Source organism: Pongo pygmaeus, chromosome X (genome assembly GCF_028885625.2).
Source record: "Pongo pygmaeus isolate AG05252 chromosome X, NHGRI_mPonPyg2-v2.0_pri, whole genome shotgun sequence".
NCBI lineage: Eukaryota > Metazoa > Chordata > Mammalia > Primates > Hominidae > Pongo > Pongo pygmaeus.
Genome location: NC_072396.2, coordinates 1,093,093 through 1,117,195, shown reverse-complemented (window position 1 = coordinate 1,117,195; position 24,103 = coordinate 1,093,093). Strand labels below are relative to the sequence as shown.

At 51.1% G+C, this 24,103-nt stretch overlaps 1 protein-coding gene across 5 annotated transcripts in view; it reads right to left on the bottom strand.

The window, feature by feature from the left end:
• LOC129025656 (interleukin-3 receptor subunit alpha) overlaps positions 1–2,757 on the bottom strand; it is a 37,148-nt gene extending 34,391 nt beyond the window's left edge. For 4 of the 5 annotated variants that reach the window (XM_054473204.1, XM_054473206.2, XM_054473205.2 and 1 more), the window contains exon 1: positions 2,460–2,755. The gene's annotated coding sequence lies outside the window, so the exon portion shown is untranslated. Of the gene's footprint in view, positions 1–2,459 lie in introns of all 5 variants that reach the window. The other variant, XR_008497210.2, reaches the window with a different exon arrangement.
• Positions 2,758–24,103: the final 21,346 nt, after the last annotated feature.

The following is a 24,103-nucleotide window of genomic DNA, read 5'->3' as shown; positions in this document are numbered from 1 at the left end:
GGCCTTGCTGTCCAAAATGTGCTGGGCACATGACGCACGGTCACACTTGCCTGTAGGGGCCGTGGTCCAGGAAGATGCCTGAGTAAGAACGTTGGGAAATCTGTGCTCTTAACATTTATTGATTAATATTTTCATTGGTCAGGCACGGTGGCTCACGCCTGTAATCCCAGCACTTTGGGAGGCTGAAGGGGGTGGATTGCTTGAGGTCAGGAGTTCGAGACCAGCCTGACCAACATACAAAACATACTAAACATACAAAATCTCTACTACTCTACTAAACATACAAAGTCTCTACTAAACATACAAAAATTAGCCAGGCGTAGTTGCGGGTGCCTGTAGTCCCAGCTACTCAGGAGGCTGAGGCAGGAGAATTGCATGAACCCAGGAGGTGGAGGTTGCAGTGAGCCGAGATCGTGCCACTGCACTCCAGCCTGGGCGACAGAGTGAGACTCTGTCTCAAAAAAAACCCACCACTTCTATCTTCTAGAACATTGTCATCACCCCACAAGGAGACCCCACACCCATTAAAGACCCGTCCTTCCCCCTCTCCAGCCTGTGGCAGCCACTCATCCACTTTCTGTCTCTGTGTATTTGCCTGTATCTGGACATAGGGAATAAACAGAATCATACAGACACTATGTATCTTTTTGTATCTGGCTTCTCTCAGGAAGCATGATGTCCTCAGCGTTCACCCACATTGCCATCTGTGGCAGAGCCTTGTTCCTTTTCATGGCTGTGTAATATTCCACTGTGTGGATGAATCACATTATATTTCTCCATTCATCTATAGATGGGGGTATGAGGGCTGTCTCCACCTCTTGGCTACTGTGAATAAAGCTGTATGTTCCTTTTCATGGCTGCGTAATATTCCACTGTGTGGCTGGACCACATTATATTTCTCCATTCATCTATAGGTGGGGGTATGGGGGCTGTCTCCACCTCTTGGCTATTGTGAATAAAGCACTTGTTCCTTTTCATGGCTGTGTAATACTCTACTGTGTGGCTGGACCACATTATATTTCTCCATTCATCTATAGATGGGGGTATGAGGGCTGTCTCCACCTCTTGGCTACTGTGAATAAAGCACTTGTTCCTTTTCATGGCTGTGTAATATTCCACTGTGTGGCTGGATCACATTATATTTCTCCATTCATCTATAGATGGGGGTATGGGGGCTGTCTCCACCTCTTGGCTATTGTGAATAAAGCACTTGTTCCTTTTCATGGCTGTGTAATATTCCACTGTGCGGCTGGACCACATTATATTTCTCCATTCATCTATAGATGGGGGTATGAGGGCTGTCTCCACCTCTTGGCTACTGTGAATAAAGCTGTGTGTTCCTTTTCATGGCTGTGTAATATTCCACTGTGTGGCTGGACCACATTATATTTCTCCATTCATCTATAGATGGGGGTATGGGGGCTGTCTCCACGTCTTGGCTATTGTGAATAAAGCACTTGTTCCTTTTCATGGCTGTGTAATATTCCACTGTGCGGCTGGACCACATTATATTTCTCCATTCATCTATAGATGGGGGTATGAGGGCTGTCTCCACCTCTTGGCTACTGTGAATAAAGCTGTGTGTTCCTTTTCATGGCTGTGTAATATTCCACTGTGTGGCTGGACCACATTATATTTCTCCATTCATCTATAGATGGGGGTATGGGGGCTGTCTCCACGTCTTGGCTATTGTGAATAAAGCACTTGTTCCTTTTCATGGCTGTGTAATATTCCACTGTGTGGCTGGACCACATTATATTTCTCCATTCATCTATAGATGGGGGTATGGGGGCTGTCTCCACGTCTTGGCTATTGTGAATAAAGCACTTGTTCCTTTTCATGGCTGTGTAATATTCCACTGTGTGGCTGGACCACATTATATTTCTCCATTCATCTATAGATGGCGGTATGAGGGCTGTCTCCACCTCTTGGCTACTGTGAATAAAGCTGCTAGGAGGGACCTGAGGTTTCACCAGCCGTGTGGAACATTCTGAGTCCCGCCAGCCTTTGAAAACCACTGAGAAACACTACAAGCAGGCTGGGGTCCCAGCCCCAAAAGCGGCTCCCCGGCTGGCACTCAGCTCGCCCTGGGCGTGAGCTCGTTGACTAGCTAAACCAGCGCTTTCTAATAAACGGAGAACTCCAGCCACGTGCAGGTGTTTACATTTTCTAGCAAGCACACCAAAAAAGCAGAAAGCACAGTCAAATTACTCCTAATGCTATCACCTTTATAAACCCGAGGCATCTAACTTACAAACGATGAACGAGATCGCAAACGTCTTTCTTTGGTACCGGGTCGTTCAATGTGTGGTGTGGTGCCCACGGACAGCAGGTCTCAGCAGAAACCTGTTACGTGCCAATGCCCCGTGTCTGCCAGTATGGATTTGGGAACCCACAGTCCATTGACTCCCCTGCCTGCCCCCTTTTTCCCTCATCCCACCCTGGAGAGGGGACCTTACCTTAAATGCAGATCAAAGTGCTGTGTGGAAGAAACAGCCTTCGTGCCTACAGTCGAGAAGATCTGGGGTGTCCTGATCCTAGGATGTTTCCGATATCTTCCCGTGTGTGCTGAAAGCAGCTTTCCCCGAAGAGAAACCGAAGGTTGTACTCCTTGATTGAGCTGTTTTATAACCTCCAGCCGGGGCCCCACCCCTGAAACTCAGACCCAATAAAGATCTGGCAGTGGGGAGGGGTGGGAGCTGTCAGAGACCCCCTTCTCTCCCACGGGTTGGGATCAGCAGCTTCGTAACCATGAACCTGACCTTCCTTGAAAGAAAGACTCTTTCTTTGAAAATTGTCATGTTCCAGTTCTCATTTTTTTTTTTTTCTGCAAGTGTTTCTGTTTGCTATAATTAGAATTCTTGCTGGCTATTCAGGCAGGGTTGGGCAACTTCCTGACATAGTAAATTCAGCCTTGGAGGCGTGAATGCTGGTGTCCAGGGGCTCCTGCCTGTGTTTCCTCCCTGTCCCGTGGGAAACAGCACCCAGACAGGGAGGTGGCCCCCGGTCTTAGATGACGGATCTTATTAAAGATATGTTAGTGGCCGGGTGCGGTGGCTCACGCCTGTCATTCCAGCACTTTGGGAGGCCGAGGCGGGCAGATCACTTGAGGTCAAGAGATTGAGACCAGCCTGGCCAACATGCTGAAACCCCGTCTCTATTAAAAATACAAAAATTAGCCCAGCGTGGTGGTGAGCTCCTGTAATCCCAGCTACTTGGGAGGCTGAGACAGGAGAATTGCTTGAACCTGGGAGGTGGAGGAGGTTGCAGTGAGCCAAGATCGCGCCACTGCACTCCAGCCTGGGTGATAGAGCAAGACTCTGTCTCAAAAAAAAAAAATCTTAGTGGTCAGGCGTGGTGGCTCACACCTGTCATCCCGGCACTTTGGGAGGCCAAGGCGGGTGGATCACCTGAGGGCAGGAGTTCGAGACCAGCCTGGCCAACATATTGAAACCCCGTCTGTACTAAAATACACAAAAAAATTAGCCGGGCTTGGTGGTGGGCACCTGTAGTCCCAGCTACTAGGGAGGCTGAGGCAGGAGAATCGCTTGAACCCGGGTGGCGGAGGTTGCAGTGAGCTGAGATTGTGCCACGGCACTCCAGCCTGGCAACAGAGAGAGATTCCGTCTAAAAAAAAAAAACGCTGGGCGCGGTGGCTCACAACTGTAATCCCAGCACTTTGGGAGGCCGAGGCGGGTGGATCACGAGGTCAAGAGATCGAGACCACCCTGGCTAACACGGTGAAACCCCATCTCTACTAAAAATACAAAAAAATTAGCCAGGCATAGTGGCGGGCACCTGTAGTCCCAGCTACTCTGGAGGCTGAGGCAGGAGAATGGCGTGAACCCGGGAGGCGGAGCTTGCAGTGAGCCGAGATCACGCCACTGCACTCCAGCCTGGGTGACACAGCGAGACTCTGTCTCAAAAAAAAAAAAAAAACAGCAACAGCAACCACCTCTCTTTCACCCTGGACATTTCATAATTATGTATTCATTCCTTTGGCTATAACGCTTAGTGTAGTGCTTAAAGCAGTTGTCCCTTGACAAGGAAGGTCCTGGGCAGTATTAGTTGAGGGACAGACAGGCACAGAAACAGAGAGGCAGGGCCTGAGCGGGCACGTTGGCTCACACCTGCAATCCCAGCACTTTGGGAGGCTGAGGTGGGCGGATCACCTGAGGTCAGGAGTTTGAGACCAGCCTGGCCAACATGGTGAAAATCCGTCTCTATTAAAAATACAAAAATTAGCTGGGTGTGGTGGTGGGTGCCTATAGTCCCAGCTACACAGGAGGCTGAGGCAGGAGAATCGCTTGAACCCAGGAGATGGAGGTTGCAGTGAGCCGAGATTGCACCGTTGCACTCCAGCCTGCGGACTCTGTCTCAAAATTAAAAAAGGAAAGGAAAAGAAAGGAGAGGGGAGGGGAGGAGAGGCGGGAATGAGGGGGAGGGGAGGGGAGGATAGTGGAGGGGAGGGGAGAGGAGAGGAGGGCAAGCAGGGGAGGGGAGGATAGCGGAGGGGAGTGGAGTGGAGGGGGAGGGTAGGGGGGAAAGGAGGGGAGGGGACCAGAGGGGAAGGGGGGAGGGGAGGAGAGGAGCAGGAGGGGAGGGGATGGGAGGAGGAGAGGAGGGAAGGGGAGGGGAGGAGGGAGGGGAGGGGAGGAGGGGAGGAGGGAGGGGGAGGAGAGGGAAGGGGAGCAGAGGGGAGGGGATGAGGGGAGGGGAGGGGAGGGGGGAAGGAGGAGAGGGGAGGAGAGGCGGGAATGAGGGGGAGGGGATCAGAGGGGAGGGTGGGAGGGAAGGGGAGGGGAGGGGAGCCGAGGGGAGGAGTCGGGGGAGGGGAGGGAAGGGGAGAAGAGGGAGCGGAGGGGAGGGGAGGGGATGAGGGGAGGGGAGGGGACGGGAGGGGATGGGAGGAGGAGAGGAGGGGGAGGGGAGGAGGGGGAGGGGAGGGGAGGAGGGGAATGAGAGGGGAGGGTGGGAGGGGAGGGGAGGAGGGGAATGAGAGGGGAGGGTGGGAGGGGAGGGGGGAGGGAAGGGGAGGGGAGGGGGAGGGAAGGGGAGGGGAGGGGGGAGGGAAGGGGAGGAGGGGAGGAGGGATGGGGGAGGAGAGGGAAGGGGATCGGAGGGGAAGGCAAGGCAGGGGAATTTCCCCCAGCCACACGCCTCAAATCTGCTATGAAGGAAAAGTAAAAATGCCTGTGGTGGGTGCTGAAGACAGATGCCAGCCAGGAGATTCCCACGGGAATTAGAAACAGCCAAACAATGAAGCAATAACACATTTCCTAAGAGGCCGTGGCTCCTGATCAGACAGATTTTAATTTCAAAACTTCATCCACGTCTTTGGGTGCAGGCAGGGGGAGCGATGAACAGGTGCTAACAGCGAGAGCATCTTTCAAAAGACTTCCTTTGTGTTGAGAAACTGAGTTGACACTTGCCCAGTGAAACAGAGATGATTTGCTATCTCTGTAACCACCTGCTCCCCTGGAGCCGGTGACCAAGATAAGCCCCGTGCCCCCCAGCCAACCAGTCAAGGTGCCATCTGCCAGAGCCCCTGAGTGACTCAGGCGGTGCCCACGTTACCGTCGGTGATGGTAGCTTTGGTTTTCAGAACCTCTGATCACAAAACATAAGGTTTCTCTGGGACACCCTGGCTGGGGCTCTACGGATGAGCTCAGCTGTAGAGAAACTTCTGAGTGAGCAGGATGGAGTTATAGAAAAATATCAGGCCAGGCGCGGTGGCTCACGCCTGTCATCCCAGCACTTTGGGAGGCCGAGGCGGGCGGATCACCTGAGGTCATGAGTTCGAGACCAGCCTGGCCAACATGGTGAAACCCCGTCTCTACTAAAAAGAATAATAATAATAATAATTAGTTGGGCGTGGTGGCGGGCACCTGCAATCCCAGCTACTTCGAAGGCTGAGGCAGGAGAATCGCTTGAACCTGGGAGGTGGAGGTTGAGGTGAGCCGAGATCGCGCCACTACACTCCAGCCTGGGTGACAAGAGTGAAACTCCGTCTCAAAAATAATAAAATAAAATAAAATAATAAAAAAATAAAAAATAAAAATATCCAGCCGGGCGCTGTGGCTGACGCCTGTCATCCCAGCACTTTGGGAGGCTGAGGTGGGCAGATCACCTGAGGTCAGGAGTTCGAGACCAGCCTGGCCAACATGGTGAAACCCCATCTCTACTAAAAATACAAAAATTAGCCAGGCGTGGTGGTGTGCCTGTCATCCCAGCTACTTGGGAGGCTGAGGCAGGAGAATTGCTTGAATCCAGGAGGCGGAGGTTGAGGTGAGCCAATATACAGCCACTGCACTCCAGCCTGAGCAGCAAGAGCAAAACTCCATCTCAAAAATAAATAAATAAAAATAAATAAAATAAAATAATAAAAAAATAAAAAATAAAGATACCAGGCCAGGCGCAGTGGCTCACGTCTGTCATCCCAGCACTTTGGGAGGCCGAGGCGGGCGGATCACCTGAAGTCAGGAGTTTGAGACCAGCCTGGCCAACACGGTGAAACCCCGTCTCTGCTAAAAATACAAAAATGAGCCGGGTGTGGTGGCAGGTGCCTGTCATCCCAGGTACTCGGGAGGCTGAGGCAGGAGAATCGCTTGAACCCGGGAGGCACAGGTTGAGGTTAGCTTACATAGGCCCACTGGACTCCAGCCTGGGCGACAAAAGCAAAACTCCATATCAAAATAAATAAATAAATACACAAATAATACATAAATACATACATACATACACACATACATACATACATAACATTTAAAAATAAATAAATAATGAAACTATCGAAGCCTGGGAAGTCAGTTTGAGACTGTTTCTGTGGCCAGAGGGTTCTGAGAAGTCAGACATCAGACTGTGTGCAGGAGAGGAGGTTGTCAACCCAGGACAGGTTCCCGAAGGCCAGAATGACGGGTCTGAAGGGAGTGTGAGGAGAAGGAAAGGAAGAAGGTTGTTGTTGTAGAAGTTTTGCTGGGGTTGCTGTAATGAATGATGACAAGGTAGACAATGGAAACAACGGAGATTCATCCTCTCTCCACCCTGGAGACCAGGAGTGTGAGGTGCAGGTGTCTCAGGGCTGAGCTCCCTCCGGAGGCTCTAGGGGAGGGTCCTTCCTGCCTCTCCCAGCTCCTGGGGGCTCCAGGCGTCCCTGGGCTTGTGGCCGCATCACTCCAGTCCCTGCCTCCGTCTCCACGTGGCCTCCTCCTCTGTGTCTGTGTCTCCTCTTTTGTGTCTTAGAAAGACACCTGTCATTGCATTTAGGACCCACGCTACTTCAGGAAGATCTCATCTCCAGATCCCTTAACTTAATGACATCTGCAAAGACCCTATTTCCAATTAAGAGCCTATACACAGGCTCCAGGTGGATCTTAATTTTGGCCCCATTCAACCCAGTACAGTTATTAAAAAGCTATATTTTACTCCAGGAGGAGAAAATTGCAGCAAAGATTCGTAAGTCCCTGAAACAGCCTGTTAATATGGACGCAAGCCAACGCCTCCTCCCTGGAAAGCGGCTGAGATCTGCAGAAGGAGATCTGTGTACCTGGAAAAGGCGAGAAAAATCCTTAAGAATGTCAAAACATGGGGCCGAGGCAGGCAGATCACGGGGTCAGGAGTTCGAGACCAGCCTGACCAACATGGTGAAACCCCGTCTCTACTAAAAATACAAAAATTAGCCGGGCGTGGTGGAGGGCGCCTGTCATCCCAGCTACTCGGGAGGCTGAGGCAGGAGAATCGTTTGAACCCGGGAGGCAGTTTTGCAGGATAGACAGATTCAAGAGATCCATGGTACAACACATGGCTGGGCGCGGTGGCTCATGCCTGTAATCCCACCACTTAGGGAGGCAGAGGTAGGCGGATCACAAGTTCAGGAGATCGAGACCAGCCTGACCAACATGGTGAAACCCCATCTCTACTAAAAATACAAAAATTAGCTGGGTGTGGTGGCAGGTGCCTGTAATCCCAGCTACTCAGGAGGCTGAGGCAGGAGAATCACTTAAACCTGGGAGGCCGAGGTTGCAGTGAGCCAAGATTGCACCATTGCACTCCAGCCTGGGCAGCAAGAGCAAAACTCCATCTCAAAAAAACATAAATAAAAATAAATAAAATCAAATAATTAAAAAAAACAAAAACAAAAATATCAGGCGAGGCACAGCAGCTCACGCCTGTAATCCCAGCACTTTGTGAGGCCGAGGCTGGCAGATACCCTGAGATCAGGAGTTCAAGACCAGCCTGACCAACATGGTGAAACCCCGTCTCTACTAAAAATACAAAAATTAGCCGGGCGTGGTGGTGGACACCTGTAATCCCAGCTACTCGGGAGGCCGAGGCAGGAGAATCGCTTGAACTCGGGAGGCAGAGCTTGCAGTGAGCCGAGATCACGCCACTGCCCTCCAGCCTGGGTGACAGAGCGAGACTCCATCTCAATAAATAAATAAATAAAACTGAGCACAGTTGGAGCCCCTCATCCACACAACCCCTTTTAACAGTAACCCAGGGGATGGTATCTCAAGTTCAGACAGAAGTGGGTCGGTCTTGTAACTGCCGGAGACTGTGGCACCTGCCCTGGGGGACTCTGAGCAGTAGCAGAACCAGCCACATTGCAGGAGCTGGGAACCAGTAGTCAGCCTCACGGTGGGTGGAGGGTGGGGGGCTGGAGGATCCCTCATTTCCCCAGGACAGACCTGCACGTCCGCCCTCTTAGAAGCCAGGGCAAGAGCAAAGAGTGGGCACGCGGTCTGACAGACCCACTGGTCGTGGAAGGTCTCAACAACACCATCCCTAGGAGGGTCTTGCAGGGGCCTGTGGGGCTAGTTCCTGGCTCCAGGCAGCCTTTACTGTCCAACCCAGGCAGGCCTGGTTTCCGTGACCCCAGTATTGCCCGTGGAATTCCCCTGAGACGAGGGGCTTTCCTGGCAAACTTACCCAGTGAAAACGCATCCGGTCGCAGGCTCTGCAGCCTCCTCACTCCTGTGATCCCTGGGGAAGTGGGGCTGAGTCTCTGAGATTTTTTTTGTTTGTTTGTTTTTTGAGATGGAGTCTCGCTCTGTCACCCAGAGTGGGGCTGAATCTCTGAGATTTCTTTTTTTTTTTTTTTTTGAGATGGAGTCTCGCTCTGTCACCCAGAGTGGGGCTGAGTCTCTGAGATTTCTTTTTTTTTTTTTTTTGAGATGGAGTCTCGCTCTGTCACCCAGAGTGGGGCTGAGTCTCTGAGATTTCTTTTTTTTTTGAGATGGAGTCTCGCTCTGTCACCCAGAGTGGGGCTGAATCTGTGAGATTTCTTTTTTTTTTTTTTGAGATGGAGTCTCGCTCTGTCACCCAGAGTGGGGCTGAGTCTCTGAGATTTCTTTTTTTTTTTTTTTTTTTTGGAGATGGAGTCTCGTTTTGTCACCCAGAGTCGGGCTGAGTCTCTGAGATTTCTTTTTTTTTTGAGATGGAGTCTCGCTCTGTCACCCAGAGTGGGGCTGAGTCTCTGAGATTTCTTTTTTTTTTTTTTTTTTGGAGATGGAGTCTCGTTTTGTCACCCAGAGTGGGGCTGAGTCTCTGAGATTTCTTTTTTTTTTTTCTTGAGATGGAGTCTCGCTCTGTCACCCAGAGTGGGGCTGAGTCTCTGAGATTTCTTTTTTTTTTGAGATGGAGTCTCGCTCTGTCACCCAGAGTGGGGCTGAATCTGTGAGATTTCTTTTTTTTTTTTTTTTGGAGATGGAGTCTCGCTCTGTCACCCAGAGTGGTGCTGAGTCTCTGAGATTTCTATTTTTTTTTTTTTTTTTTTTTTGGAGATGGAGTCTCATTTTGTCACCCAGGCTGGAGTGCAGTGGGGTGATTTGGGCTCACTGCAAGCTCCGCCTCCCGGGTTCAAGCGATTCTCCTGCCTCAGCCTCCTGAGTAGCTGGGACTACAGGCGCCCGCCACCACGCCCGGCTAATTTTTTGTATTTTTAGTAGAGATGGGGTTTCACTGTGTTAGCCAGGATGGTCTCGATCTCCTGACCTTGTGATCCACCCGCCTCGGCCTCCCAAACTGCTGGGATTACAGGCATGAGCCACTGCGCCCGGCCGGATCTGTCCACATCTTAAAGCAAAGAACCTGCAATGAGATCTTACTTGGTAATAAGTAATTTTGCAGATGTAATTACTTAAGGATCTGGAGATGAGATCATCCAGGGTTGGGGTGGACCCTAAAGGCAATGACAGGTGTCCTTCTAAGAGACAGAAGAGGAGACACAGACACAGAGGAAGAGGCCACATGGAGATGGAGGCAGAGACTGGAGTGATGCGGCCACAAGCCCAGGGACGCCTGGAGCCCCCAGGAGCTGGGAGAGGCAGGAAGGATCCTCCCCTAGAGCCTCCAGAAGGAACTAGATACAATTGCAGTGGGTTGAACTATAGTCCAATCAAAAGCTACATCTGTATCCTTACCCCCCAGAACCTGTGGATGGGACCTTATTTGGAAATAAAGGTCTTTGAAGATGTCATTAAGTGAAGGATCTGGAGATGAGATCATCCTGGAGTAGGGTGGGTCCTTAATGCAGTGACAGGTGTCTTTCTAAGAGACAGAAGAGGAGACAGAGGAAGAGGCCACGTGGAGACAGAGGCAGAGACTGGAGTGATGCGGCCACAAGCCCAGGGATGCCTGAAGCCCCCAGGAGCTGGGAGAGGCAGGAAGGACCCTCCCCTAGAGCCTCCAGAGGGAGCTCAACCCTGAGACACCTTGTTTTTTTTTGCTTTTTTTTTTTTTTTGCGACGGAGTCTTGCTCTGTCACACAGGCTGGAGGGTGGTAGCGCCATCTCAGCTCACTGCAACCTCCGCCTCCTGGGTTCAAGCCATTCTCCTGCCTCAGCCTCCCCAGTAGCTGGGATTACAGGCACCCGCCACCACGCCTGGCTAATTTTTGTATGTTTTAGTAGACACGCGGCTTCACCATGTTGCCCAGGCTGATCTTGAACTCCTGATCTCGTGATCCATCCGCCTCAGCTTCCCAAGGTGCTGGGATTACAGGAGTGAGCCATCACGCCTGGCCCGACCCTGAGAAATCTTGATCTCAGACTCCATAGGATGTTGTGATCAAGGTGTGGCCTCTGGCACGGAGATTGGCAAGGCCCGAGATTGCTCCAGCAGGCACACAGGAGGGCTGTGTCACCGGAGGGAGACCTGAGGTCTCCAGCCATCACCCAGGCTGGGGAAGAGCAGCGGACAGAACCCCAGAGGAAGGTTAACCGAAGCCAGGTCCCTTCCCACTTACCTAGCCACTGTGCACCCCTCAACATCCTCCCAAGGGATGCCTCAGGCTCCCGCGTAGCTGGGATGACAGGCACCTGCCATCATGTCAACCTCATTTTTTTCTTTTTCTTTTTGAGAAGGAGTCTTGCTGTGTCACCCAGGCTGGAGTGCAGTGGCATGATCTCAGCTGACTGCTACCTCTGCCTCCTGGGCTTCAAGCGATTCTCCTGCCTCAGCCTCCCACGTAGCTGGGATGACAGGCACCTGCCATCACGTCCAGCTCATTTTTTTCTTTTTCTTTTTGAGATGGAGTCTTGCTGTGTCACCCAGGCTGGAGTGCAGTGGCACGATCTCAGCTCATTGCTACCTCCGCCTCCTGGGGTTCAAGTGATTCTCCTGCCTCAGCCTCCCCAGTAGCTGGGATTACAGGCACCTGCCATCACGTCCAGCTCATTTTTTTCTTTTTCTTTTTGAGATGGAGTCTTGCTGTGTTGCCCAGGCTGGAGTGCAGTGGCATGATCTCAGCTGACTGCTACCTCTGCCTCCTGGGCTTCAAGCGATTCTCCTGCCTCAGCCTCCCCAGTAGCTGGGAGGCAGAGGTAGCAGTGAGCCGAGATCTCGCCACTGCACTCCAGCCTGGGTGACAGAGCAAGACTCCATCGCCAAAAAAAAAAAAAAAATTAGCCGGACATGATGGCAGGTGCCTGTAGTCCCAGCTACTCGGGAAGCTGAGGCAGGAGAATGGCGTGAACCCAGGAGGCAGAGCTTGCAGTGAGCTGAGATTGCACCACCACCCTCCAGCCTGGGCAACAGAGCAAGACTCAGTCTCCAAAAAAAAAAAAAAATTAGCTGGACATGATGGCAGGTGCCTGTCATCCCAGCCACTCAGGAAGCTGAGGCAGGAGAATCGCTTGAACCCGGGAGGCGGAGCTTGCAGCGAGCCTAGATTATGCCACTGCACTCCAGCCTGGACGATAGAGCAAGACTCCGTCTCAAAGAACAAACAAAAAGTCGGCTGTGCTACTGGCGTGTGTGGCACACACACAAGGGTGTGCACACACAGGTGCATGCCTTGCTGCGATAAGGAGGTTCTATTTCGGGTGTCTCCCATCTGTGTTATCTCCCAGACTTACCCACCATCCCTTCTCATTTCCTTGTTTCTGTTCCTCCTGCCCAAGTCCTGCCAAGGCTGCCACCCCTCCCGCAAGCTTCTGAAGCTATTCCCAATTGCCTCCCTCCTCTGCCACCAGCCCAAGGAGTTTTTCAGAATGACCCCTGCCGGGTGCGGTGGCTCATGCCTGTCATCCCAGCCCTTTGGGAGGCAGAGGCAGGTGGATCACCTGAGGTCAGGAGTTCAAGACCAGCCTGACCAAGAAGCTGAAACCCCATCTCTACTAAAAATACAACAATTAGCCAGACATGGTGGCGGGTGCCTGTAGTCCCAGCTACTCGGGAGGCTGAGGCAGGAAAATCACTTGAATCTGGCAGGCGGAGGTTGCAGTGAGCTGAGACCTCACCACTGCACTCCAGCCTGGGTGACGGAGCGAGACTCCATCTCAAGAAAAAAAAAAAAAAAAAAAATTAGCTGGACATGATGGCAGGTGCCTATAATCCCAGCTACTCGGGAGGCTGAGGCAGGAGAATTACTTGAACCCTGGGAGGTGGAGGTTGCAGTGAGCCGAGATCACACCACTGCACTCCAGCCTGGGTGACAGAGCAAGACTCTGTCTCAAAAATCAATCAATCAATGAATAAATAAGTTGGCCCCCACCAGGCATGGTGGCTCACGCCTGTAATCCCAGCACTTTGGGAGGCCGGCAGATTGTCTGAGGTCAGGAGTTCGAGACCAGCCTGGCCAACATGGCAAAACCTGGTCTCTACTAAAAATACAAAAATTAGCCAGGCGTGGTGGCGGGTGCCTGTCATCCCAGCTACTCGGGAGGCTGAAGCAGGAGACTCTCTTGAACCCAGGAGGCAGAGGTTGCAGTAATCCGAGATCACACCACTGTACTCCAGCCTGGGCGACAGAGAGAGACTCCATCTAAAAAAAATAAAAATAAAAATAAAAGTAAAATAAAAAGACCCCATCCCCCCAGACTCAAGGTGGAGGGGAGGTGTTGGTTTTTAAAGGGCTGTTTTCTTTGTTTTTTAATTCTATTTTCATTTTATTTTACTCTAAGTTCTGCGTTACATGTGCAGAACGTGCAGGTTTGTTACATAGATATCCATGTGCCAGGGTGGTTTGCTGCACCCATCAACCCATCATCTAGGTTTTAAGCCCCTCATGCATTAGGTATTTGTCCTAATGCTGTCCCTCCCCCCTCTCCCCACCCCATAACAGGCCCCGGTGTGTGATGTTCCCCTTCCTGTCTCCATGTGTTCTCATTGTTCAGTTCCCACCTATGAGTGAGAACATGCGGTGTTTGGTTTTCTGTCCTTGCACTGGTTTGCTGAGAATGATAGTTTCTAGCTTCATCCATGTCCCTGCAAAGGACATGAACTCATCCTTTTTTATGGCTGCATAGTATTCCATGGTGTCTATGTGCCACATTTTCTTCATCCAGTCTATCATTGATGGGCATTTGGGTTGGTTCCAAGTCTTGGCTATTGTAAATAGTGCTGCAATAAACATACGTGTCCATGTGTCTTTATAGTAGAATGAATGATCATCTAAAGGGCTATTTTCTACATGTGATAAAATTACTTAGAATTGAATGGTTAGTAATACTGGGAACACCTAAGTAAGATTGTATCAATCTCCAGGTTGCAACATTGCAACCCTCGTTTTGTAAGATGTTACCACAGAAAAAAACTGACCCAAGCATGCCAGGGTGTTTGTATTAATTTTTTTTGAGATGGAGTCTCGTTCTGTCGCCCAGACTGGAGTGCAGTGACACAGTCTCAGCTCACTGCATCCTCCACCTCCCAGGTTCAAGCGATTCTCCTGCCTTATTCTCCTCAGTAGCTGGTATTACGGGTGTCTGCCACCATGCCCGGCTACTTTTTGTTTTTGTTTTTGTTTTTTTTTTCGAGACGGAGTCTTGCTGTGTTGCCCAGGCTGGAGTGCAGTGGTGCGATTTCAGCTCACTGCAACATCTGCCTCCTAGGTTCAAGCGATTCTCCTGTCTCAGCCTCCTAAGTAGCTAGGATTACAGGCACCTGCCACCATACCCAGCTAATTTTTGTATTTTTAGTAGAGACGGGGTTTCAGCATGTTGTTCAGGCTGGTCTTGAACTCCTTACCTCGTGATCTGCCCACCTCGGCCTCCCAAAGTGCTGGGATGACAGGTGTGAGCCACCGCGCCCAGCCTGCCGCCATGGTTTTCTTAATACCATTCTTTTCTCTAGCCTATTTAATTGCAAGAATGCAGTATAGCATACACAGAGCATAACAAATATGTATGAATCAGCTGTTTATGTTATCAGTAAGGCTTCTGGTTAACAGTAGGCTGTTAGTTGTTAAGGTTTGGGGGAGTTAAAAGTTACACTGGGATTTTTTTTTTTAGATGGAGTCTCACTCTGTCGCCCAGGCTGGAGTGCAATGGCGTGATTTCAGCTCACTGCAACCTCCACCTCCTGGGTTCAAGCGATTCTCCTGCCTCAGCCTCCTGAGTAGCTGGGATGACAGGCATGTACCACCATGCCTGGGTCATTTTTGTATTTTTAGTAGAGATGGAGTTTCACCATGTTGGCCAGGCTGGTCTCGAACCCCTGACCTCAGGTGATGCACCCAGCTTGGCCTCCCACAGAGCTGGGATTACAGGCGTGAGCCACTGCGCCCGGCCTATATTTGGATTTTCGACTGAATAAGGTGGCAGCGTCTGTAACCTCCACATTGTTTAAGAGTCAATTCTGTATCAAATCATCTTGTTTGTATGTTAAATATATCCAATTAAAAAAAAAATAAGGAAGCGGTTAGCCATGAGTTGACATCAAGTTTACAACCCCGTCATTTCAAACTTCCTTTTCTGGGTGTGGTGGCAGGTGCCTGTCATCCCAGCTACTCGGGAGGCTGAGGCAGGAGAATTGCTTGAACCCGGGAGGCGGAGGTTGCGGAGAGCCGAGATCGCGCCACTGCACGCCAGCCTGGGCGACAAGAGCGAAACTCCATCTGAAAAACACAAAACAAAACCTGTGTAGGAGACTTATGTGTATTTGGGGTCCTGGGTGCATCTTAGCCTCCTGGGCCGCAGTAAAGGTTTCAGTGTGTCTACAGAAGACAGTTGAGCCTTGGGTGTCCAGGGTGGGCTGACCAGGGGACGGGGAGATACTCTGGCCCCCAAACACAGTTAAAGGGTTGTTGGAAGCAAAAGAGAAAGGAAAAGGATGCCGGGGGAGCAGTGGGCAGCCCGGGGATAGTGTGGGTTGAGCAGATCGTCCAGGAGAGAGGAAAAGCTTTGAAGGCTGTTGTCCTCGGCGGGGACTTAGGGTGGTGGGTCTCACTTCCTGCTGTTTTTTTCTGGAGGGAAACTGTCACATTAAAATATGGCAAAGCCCTCCCCACCCGATCCACAGCCAGGGGCACGTCCGCAATCCACCTGTCCCTGAGGCCACGTCCACAAGCCACCCGTCCCTGAGGCCACCGTTGCCTCCCGAATCCTCACGGCAGCACCAGGCCAGGCGGATGGCCCTGGTTTAACACAGAGAACCGCAACGTGGGGCCAGGACCTCACACTCCCTCTGGGTGGGGTAAGGGCCCTCTCAACCCCCACTCACAGGGGCCACAGCAGCTGGGGGAGGTTACAGCGGGGTAGAGGGCACCCTGGGAGGGGCCCCCAAAGCCTTGGTTCTCTCTCCTTGCCACCCGGGAAGGCCTCACGATAAAAGAGCCCCCGGCGGGCTGAGACTTCCAACAGCAACACCACGACCCGCTTCAGGCTGCCCGCTTTCTGGAAACTTTGCTCAAGTTTCTTCCCTCCCTCCCTCCTTCCCTCCCTCTCTTCCTCTCTCCTTCCTTCGTTTCTTCCTCTCTCTTCCTCCCTCTCTCCCCGTCTCCTTCCTCGCTCCCTTCCTTCCCTCCCTCCCTCCCTTTCTTCCTTCCTCCTTTCTTCTCTCTTCCTCCCTCTGTCCCTGTCTCCTTCCTCCATCTCTCTCTGTCTCCTTCCTCCCTCCCTCCCTTCTCTTCTTTTTTCTCTTTTTCTTTTTCTTTTCTTGTTTTGTTTGTTTGTTTGTTTTGTTTTGTTTTTTGAGATGCAATCTTGCTCTGTCACCCAGGCTAGAGTGCAGTGGCGCCGTCTTGGCTCACAGCAACCTCCGCCTCCCAGGTTGAAGGGATTCTCCTGCCTCAGCCTCCTGAGTAGCTGGGATTACAGGTGCCCGCTATCATGCCCAGCTAATTTTTGTATTTTTATTAGAGACGGGGTTTCACCATGTTGGCCGGGCTGGTCTCGAACTCCTGACCTCAGGTGATCCACCTGCCTCGGCCTCCCAAAGTGCTGGGATTACAGGCATGACCCACTATGCCCAGCCTCTCTCTCTGTCTCTCTCTCTCTTTTTTTTTTTTTTCCTTTTTGAGATGGAGTGTCACTGTGTTGCTCAGGCTGGAGTGCAGTGGTGCGATCTCAGCTCACTGCAACCTCCAACTCTCCGGTTCAAGCGATTCTCCTGCCTCAGCCTCCTCAGTAGCTGGGATTACAGACGCCCGCTACCACGCCTGGATAATTTTTATATTTTTAGTAGAGATGGGGTTTCATCCATGTTGGTCAGGCTGGTCTCGAACTCCTGACCTCGTGATCTACCCGCCTCGGACTCCCATAGTGCTGGGATGACAGGTGTGAGCCACCGCGCCCGGCCACCATCCTCCCCTCTCTAGACATAATGAGGCCCTGCGGGACCTGGTCCCCAGCCGCATCCCACCTCCTCAGCGTCCTCCCCTGTCTAGACACAGCCCCCTTACTTATCCACAGAGTCCAGTTATCCATACAGAAGTCGAGGCCCTGGAACATTGGCAACTGGTGTTTTCTGCATCTAGAACGCCTTGCCTTTGCCAGGTATGGTGGCTCACGCATGTGATCCCAGCTCTTTGGGAGGCTGAGGCGGGTGGATCATTTGAGCTGAGGTGTTCGAGACCAGCCTGGGCAACATAGCGAGACCTCATCTCTGAAAAAAAAAAATTAATTTTAAAATTAGAATACCCCCCTGTGAGCACAGGGTTCCTGTGCTCACTCCCGGCAGCTCTGACATCTTCGTGAAATGAAGTATGTGTCTCTGCCTGCCCCAGAGCACTCCCCACCCACCATCACACTTACACCTGCCACTCCTGGTTTTTAATTTACTTCTTTCTATCTTCTTTCTATCTTGTGTGTCTCTAAGGAGGGCTGTGATGGGGGCTGTAGTGACTGCTGATCCTGAGACAGAGAAAGAAACGAGGAAGTAGGGAGGGAGGAAAGAAGGGAGGAAGGAAGAGGTGGAGGGAGGAGGGGAGGGAAGAGAAAGGAAAGCAAAGAAAGGGAAACAAAAAGGAAAAGAAAAGAAAGGAAGGAAGGAAAAGAGAAAGGAAAGAGAGAGAGAAATAAAGAAGGAAGGAAGGAAGGAAGGAAGAGACCAGGTGCGGTGGCTTATGCCTGTAATCCCAGCACTTTCGGAAGCCAACGGAGGTGGATCACCTGAGGTCAGGAGTTTGAAACCAGCCTGGCCAACATGGCAAAACCGTGTCTGTACTAAAAATTCAAAAATCAGCCGGGCGTGGTGGCACGTGCCTGTCATCCCAGCTACTCGGGAGACTGAGGCAGGAGAATCGCATGAACCCGAGAGGCGGAGGTTGCAGTGAGCTGAGATGGCGCCACTGCACTCCAGCCTGGGTGACAGAGCGAGACTCTGTCAAAAAGAAAGAAAGAAAGAGACAGAGAGAAAGGAGAAAGAAAAAAAGAGGAGAAAGAGAGAGAGGGAGGGAGGGAAAAAGGAAGGAAGGGAGGGAGGAAGGAAAGAAATATAAAGGAAAGGAAGGAAAGGGAAACAAGAAGAAAGAGAAAAGGAAGGAAGAAAGAGAGGGAGGACGGAAAGAAAGAGAAAGGGGGGTAGAAAAGAAGGAAAACGAAAGAAAGAACAGGAAGAAAGAAAAAAGAAGTAAAGAAAGGAAGGAAGAAAGAAAAACAAGGAAAGAAAGGAAGGAAGAAAGAAGAAAAGGAAAGAAAGGAAGGAAGAACGAAAAAAGGTAGAAAGAAAAGAAAAAAGGAAAGAAGGAACAGAACAGGAAGAAAGAAAAAAGAAGGAAAGAAAGAAGAAAGAAAAAAGGTAGGAAGAAAATGAAAAAGCAAAGATAGAACAGAAAAGGAAGAAAGAAAAAAAGAAGGAAGCCGGGAGCGGTGGCTCACGCCTGTCATCCCAGCACTTTGGGAGGCCGAGGCGGGCAGATCACGAGGTCAGGAGATCGAGACCATCCTGGCTAACACGGTGAAACCCCGTCTCTACTAAAAATACAAAAAATTAGCCGGGCGTGGTGGCGGGCGCCTGTAGTCCCAGCTACTCGGGAGGCTGAGGCAGGAGAATGGTGTGAACCCGGGAGGCGGAGGTTGCAGTGAGCTGAGATCGCACCACTGCACTCCAGCCTGGTGATACAGACAGACTCTGTCTCCAAAAAAAAAAAAAAAAAAAAAAAAAAAATGTGAATTCTGAGCCTGGAGGAGGAAATAGGAGAGGACAGCTGTGGAGACCAGAAGTCTGAGATTCAAGTTCTTCGGGGCCACGCTCCCTCCAGAGGCTCTAAGGGAGACTCCTTCCTGCCTCTTCCAGCCCTGGAGACCAGGAGTGTGAGGTGCAGCTGTCTCAGGGCCACACTCCCGGTGGAGGCTCTAGGGGAGGATCCTTCCTGACTCTCCCAGCTCCTGGGGGCTCCAGGCGTCCCTGGGCTTGTGGCCGCATCACTCCAGTCTCTGCCTCCATCTCCACGTGGCCTTCTCTGTGTGTCTGAGTGTTAAGACTCCCTGTCTGTCCTTCTTAGGATGTGGACAGATCTTTCTGGAGGCTACTGTTGGATCCACTGTGATAGTGTTCTGGAGGCTCTAGGGCAGGGTCCTTCCTGCCTCTCCCAGCTCCTGGGGGCTCCAGGTGTCCCTGGGCTTGTGGCCGCATCACTCTAGTCTCTGCCTCCGTCTCCATGTGGTCTTCTCCTCTGTGTCTGTGTCTCCTCTTCTGTCTCTTAGAAGGATGCCTGTCATTGGCTTTAGAGTCCATCCTGCTCCCAGAAAACCTCATTTGAGTTAATTATATCAGCAACAACCCTCTTCTAAAATAAGGTCATGTTCTGAGACTCCAGGTGGACATAAATTTGGGGGGCGGTGGGGACAGACACAACTCACCCTGGAGCAGCAGGAGAGATAACAGGAGCCAGGACAGGGCCAGGTGCCGTGGCTCACGCCTGTCATCCCAGCACTTTGGGAGGCCAAGGCGGGTGGATCACTTGAGGTCAGGAGCTCAAGACCAGCCTGGCCAACATGGTGAAACCCTGTCTCTACTAAAAATACAAAAATTAGCTGTGCCTGGTGGCAGGCACCTGTAGTCCCAGCTACTCGGGAGGCTGAGGCAGGAGAATCGCTTGAACCTGGGGCAGAGGTTGTAGTGAGCTGAGATCGCACCACAGCACTCCAGCCTGGGCGACAGAGCAAGACTCTGTCTCAAAAAAAAAAAAAAAAAAAAAGATATCTTAGTGGTCAGGTGTGGTGGCTCATGCCTGTCATCCCAGCAGTTTGGGAGACCGACAAGGGCAGATCACCTGAGGTCAGGAGTTCGAGACCAGCCTGGCCAACATGGTGAATCCCCGTCTCTAGTAAAAATTTAAAAATTAGCCAGGCGTGGTGGCAGGTGCCTGTAGTCCCAGCTACTTAGGAGGCCGAGGCAGGAGAATCGCTTGAACCTGGGGCAGAGGTTGCAGTGAGCCAAGATAGCACCACTGCACTCTGGCTGGCGACAGAGCAAGCAAAGCGAGACTCTGTCTCAAAAAAAAAAAAGAAAAGAAAAAAAAGAAAAAGGAGTCTGTTTGCAAGATGGAGGCTCCAGGGAAGGGCTGAGGTTGGGCTGGAATTCGGGAAGGGTGCCAAGACGGAGAGAAGAGTTGATACCTTCAGAGGGAAGGGAAGGGCTGTCTGGGACTGTGTGTGCTGAGTCAGCAGAAATAGCAGATTTCAGCGTTGGAAAGAGAAGCCCGGGACAGGTTGGTGGGTGCCCCATTCAGGGCTGGACTTTACTAAGGGTGTTTGTTTGTTTGTTTGTTTTTTCTTGAGACAGAGTTTGCTCTTGTCACCAGGCTGGAGTGCGCCATTCTGGCTCCTTCCTTCCTCTCTCTCTTTTCTTCCTTCCTTTCTTTCTCTTTCTTTCCTTTCTTTTCCTTCCTTCCTCTTCTTTCCTTCCTTCCTTTTTGTTTTTTTCTTTCTCGTTCCTTTCTTTCTCTTTCTTTCTTTTCCTTCCTTTCTCTTTCTTTCCTTCCTTCCTTTCTTCTTTCTTTTCCTTCCTTCCTTCCTTCTTCTCTTTCTTTCCTTCCTTCCTTTTTCTTTCTATTTCTTTCTTTCTTTCTTTCCTTTTCCTTCCTTCCTTACTTCCTTCCCTCCTCTCTCTCTCTCTCTCTCTCTCTTTCTTTTTGAGAGAGTTTTGCTCTTGTGGCCCAGTCTGGAGTGCAGTGGCACAATCTCTGCTCACTGCAACCTCTGCCTCCTGTATTCCAGCGATTCTCCTGCCTCAGCCTCCTAAGCAGCGGGGATGACAGGCGCCTGCCACCACGCCCGGCTAATTTTCTGTATTTTTAGTAGAGACGGGGGTTTCTCCATGTTGGTCAGGCTGGTCTTGAACTCCTGACCTCAGATGATCCACCACCTCAGCCTCCCAAAGTGTTGGGATTACAGGTGGGAGCCACCACCCCTGGCTGTCCTGGGATTTCTGGGTCTGGAGAGGTCCACAGGAGAGGAAGATCAGGCCGCCTGGTGGCCATAAGGGAACGAGGGAATGGCCAGGAGGTAACTTCTTGGCTGAAGTGTGTTGGTTGGATGCTGGGGACGGACTGGAGGGCTGCGTCCGAGCTTCTGGGCTGTTTCTCCATTAAGCAGCTTTCCTGTGTCCTGCCATCCAGTGGACCTGCTAGAAGCAATGGTCCTTCCTTCCCTCCCCTCCCTCCCTCCCTGCTTGCTTTCTTTCTTTCTTTCTTTTTTTCTCTCTCTCTTCTTTCTTCTTTCTTTTTCTCTTTCTTTCCTTTCTCTTCCTTTTTCCTTACTTCCTTCTTCCTTCCTCTTTCTTTCCTTTCTCTTTTCCCTTCCTTCCTTCCTTCCCTCCTTCCTTCTTTCTCTTAGGTTCGTTGTTTCTCTTCTTTTTTTCTTTCTTTCTCTCTCCCCTCCCTCCTTCACCCCCTTCCTTCCTTCCTTCCTCCCTCCCTTCCTTTCTTCCTTCCTTCCTTCCTTCTTTCCCCTTCCTTTTTCTTAGAGACAGGATCTTGCTATGTGGCCCAGGCTGGCCTCTAACCCCTGACTTCAAGTGATCCTCCAGCCTCTACCTCCCAAAGTGCTGGGATTACAGGCGTGAACCACCCCTCCCGGCCTCTGTTTTGTTTTTTGTTTTTTTTTTTAAAGGCAGAGTTACACTTTGTCACCCAGGCTGGAGTGCAGCGGTGTGATCTTAGCTCACTGCAACCTCCACCTCCCAGACTCAAGCAATCCTCCCACCTCAGCCTCCCCAGTAGCTGGGGCGACAGGAACACGTTACCATGTCCAGCTAAGTTTTTGCATTTTTTTTTTGAGACGGAGTCTCACACTGTCACCCAGGCTGGATCCGCCCGCCTCGGCCTCCCAAAGTGCTGGGATTACAGGCGTGAGCCACTGCGCCCGGCCGCTGTCTGCAGTTCTTAAAGGGGACCAGAATGGGTCAATCCAAAATATGCCAAGTTGGGGCTCAGCCTATAATCCCAGCACTGCGGCAGGCCGAGGAGGGCGGGTCACCTGAGGTCAGGAGTTCAACACCAGCCTGGCCGACATGGTGAAACCCCATGTCTGCTAAGAAAAATTACAAAAATTAGCTGGACGTGGTGGCGTCTGCCTGTAATCCGGGGATCAAGACCATCCTGGCTAACACAGCGAAACCTCATCTCCACTAAAATACAAACAAACAAAAAAAAATTAGCTGGGCATGATGGTGGGTGCCTGTAGTCCCAGCTACTCAGGAGGCTGAGGCAGGTGAATCACTTGAACCCTGGAGACAGAGGTTGCAGTGAACCAAGACCACGCCATGGCACTCCAGCCTGGGTGACAGAGTAACACTCCGTCTCGGAAAAAAAAAAAATACCCACATTGGCATATAAATTCTTCTGAACTGAGGCATTTGAGAATCAACAGATTTAGAAAGAAACTTCTTGGAGCTTCCCCTTTCTGACTAAAAGCCAAAACCTCTGAGAAATGATGAGTGTTGTAAATTCTCTCTCTGGGGAAGTTTTATGACCACAAAGAACGCAGCATTAGCCGGGTGCCGTTGCTCACGCCTGTCATCCCAGCACTTTGGGAGGGTGAGATGGGTGGATCACCTGAGGTCAGGAGTTCGAGACCAGCCTGGCCAACATGGTGAAACCCCATCTCTACTAAAAATACAAAATTAGCCGGGCTTGGTGGCAGGCACCTGTTATCCCAGCTACTTGGGAGGCTGAGGCAGGAGAATCGCTTGAACCCAGGAGGTGGAGGTTGCAGTGAGCCGAGATCACACCATTGCACTCCAGCCTGGGAGACAGAGCGAGACTCTGTCTCAAAAAAAAAAAAAAAAAAAAAAAAACTATCTGCACAAACAAACCTTATTTAAATAGCCCTTATCTTCCATTAATTTTCCCCATATATTCACCTTTCCACAATTTATTTCCCACAGAAGCTCAAACCTGCTCTTCTTTGCCTAGTTACCTCCACGATGTATTGCTGTTTGTAAAATGATATATAAGACCTGAACCTAATTGCTTCTCCAGGAGTGTTTTTTCTTTTATGTTAACACCCTATGCATGTACAAATTAAAAATTGAGCCGGGCACGGTGGCTCACGCCTGTAATCCCAGCACTTTGGGAGGCTGAGGTGGGTGGATCACGAGGTCAGGAGATTGAGACCATCCTGGCTAACACAGTGAAACCCCATCTCTACTAAAAATACAAAAAATTAGCTGGGTGCAGTGGTGGGCGCCTGTAGTCTCAGCTACTCGGGAGGCTGAGGCAGGAGAATGCCGTGAACCCGGGAGGCAGAGCTTGCAGTGAGCCGAGATCGCGCCACTGCACTCCAGCCTGGGCGACAAGAGCAAAAACTCCATCTCAAACAAACAAACAAAAAGGTAATTATTTTATTACTGAAGTGGCATGAAACCTGAATAGGATAAACATGTAAGAGATTTCTTGACAGAAAGAAATCTTCCAGGCAGGCACAGTGGCTCACGCCTGTAATCCCAGCACTTTGGGAGGCTGAGGCGGGCGGATCATGAGGTCAGGAGTTCAAGACCAGCCTGACCAACATGCTGAAACTCTGTCTCTAATAAAAATACAAACAGGCCGGGCGCAGTGGCTCATGCCTGTAATGCCAGCACTTTGGGAGGCCGAGGCAGGTGGATCACGAGGTCAGGAGATCGAGACCATCCTGGCTAACAGGGTGAAACCCCGTCTCTACTAAAAATACAAAAAATTATCCGGGCGTGGTGGCGGGCGCCTGTAGTCCCAGCTACTCAGGAGGCTGAGGCAGGAGAATGGTGTGAACCCGGGAGGCGGATCTTGCAGGGAGCCTAGATCGCACCACTGCACTCCGGCCTGGGGGACAGAGCGAGACTCCGTCTCAAAACAAAACAAAACGAAACAAAAAACCAAATTAGCCAGGCGTGGTGGCACATGCCTGTTGTCCCAGCTACTTGGAAAGCTGAGGCAGGAGAATCGCTTGAACCTGGGAGGCAG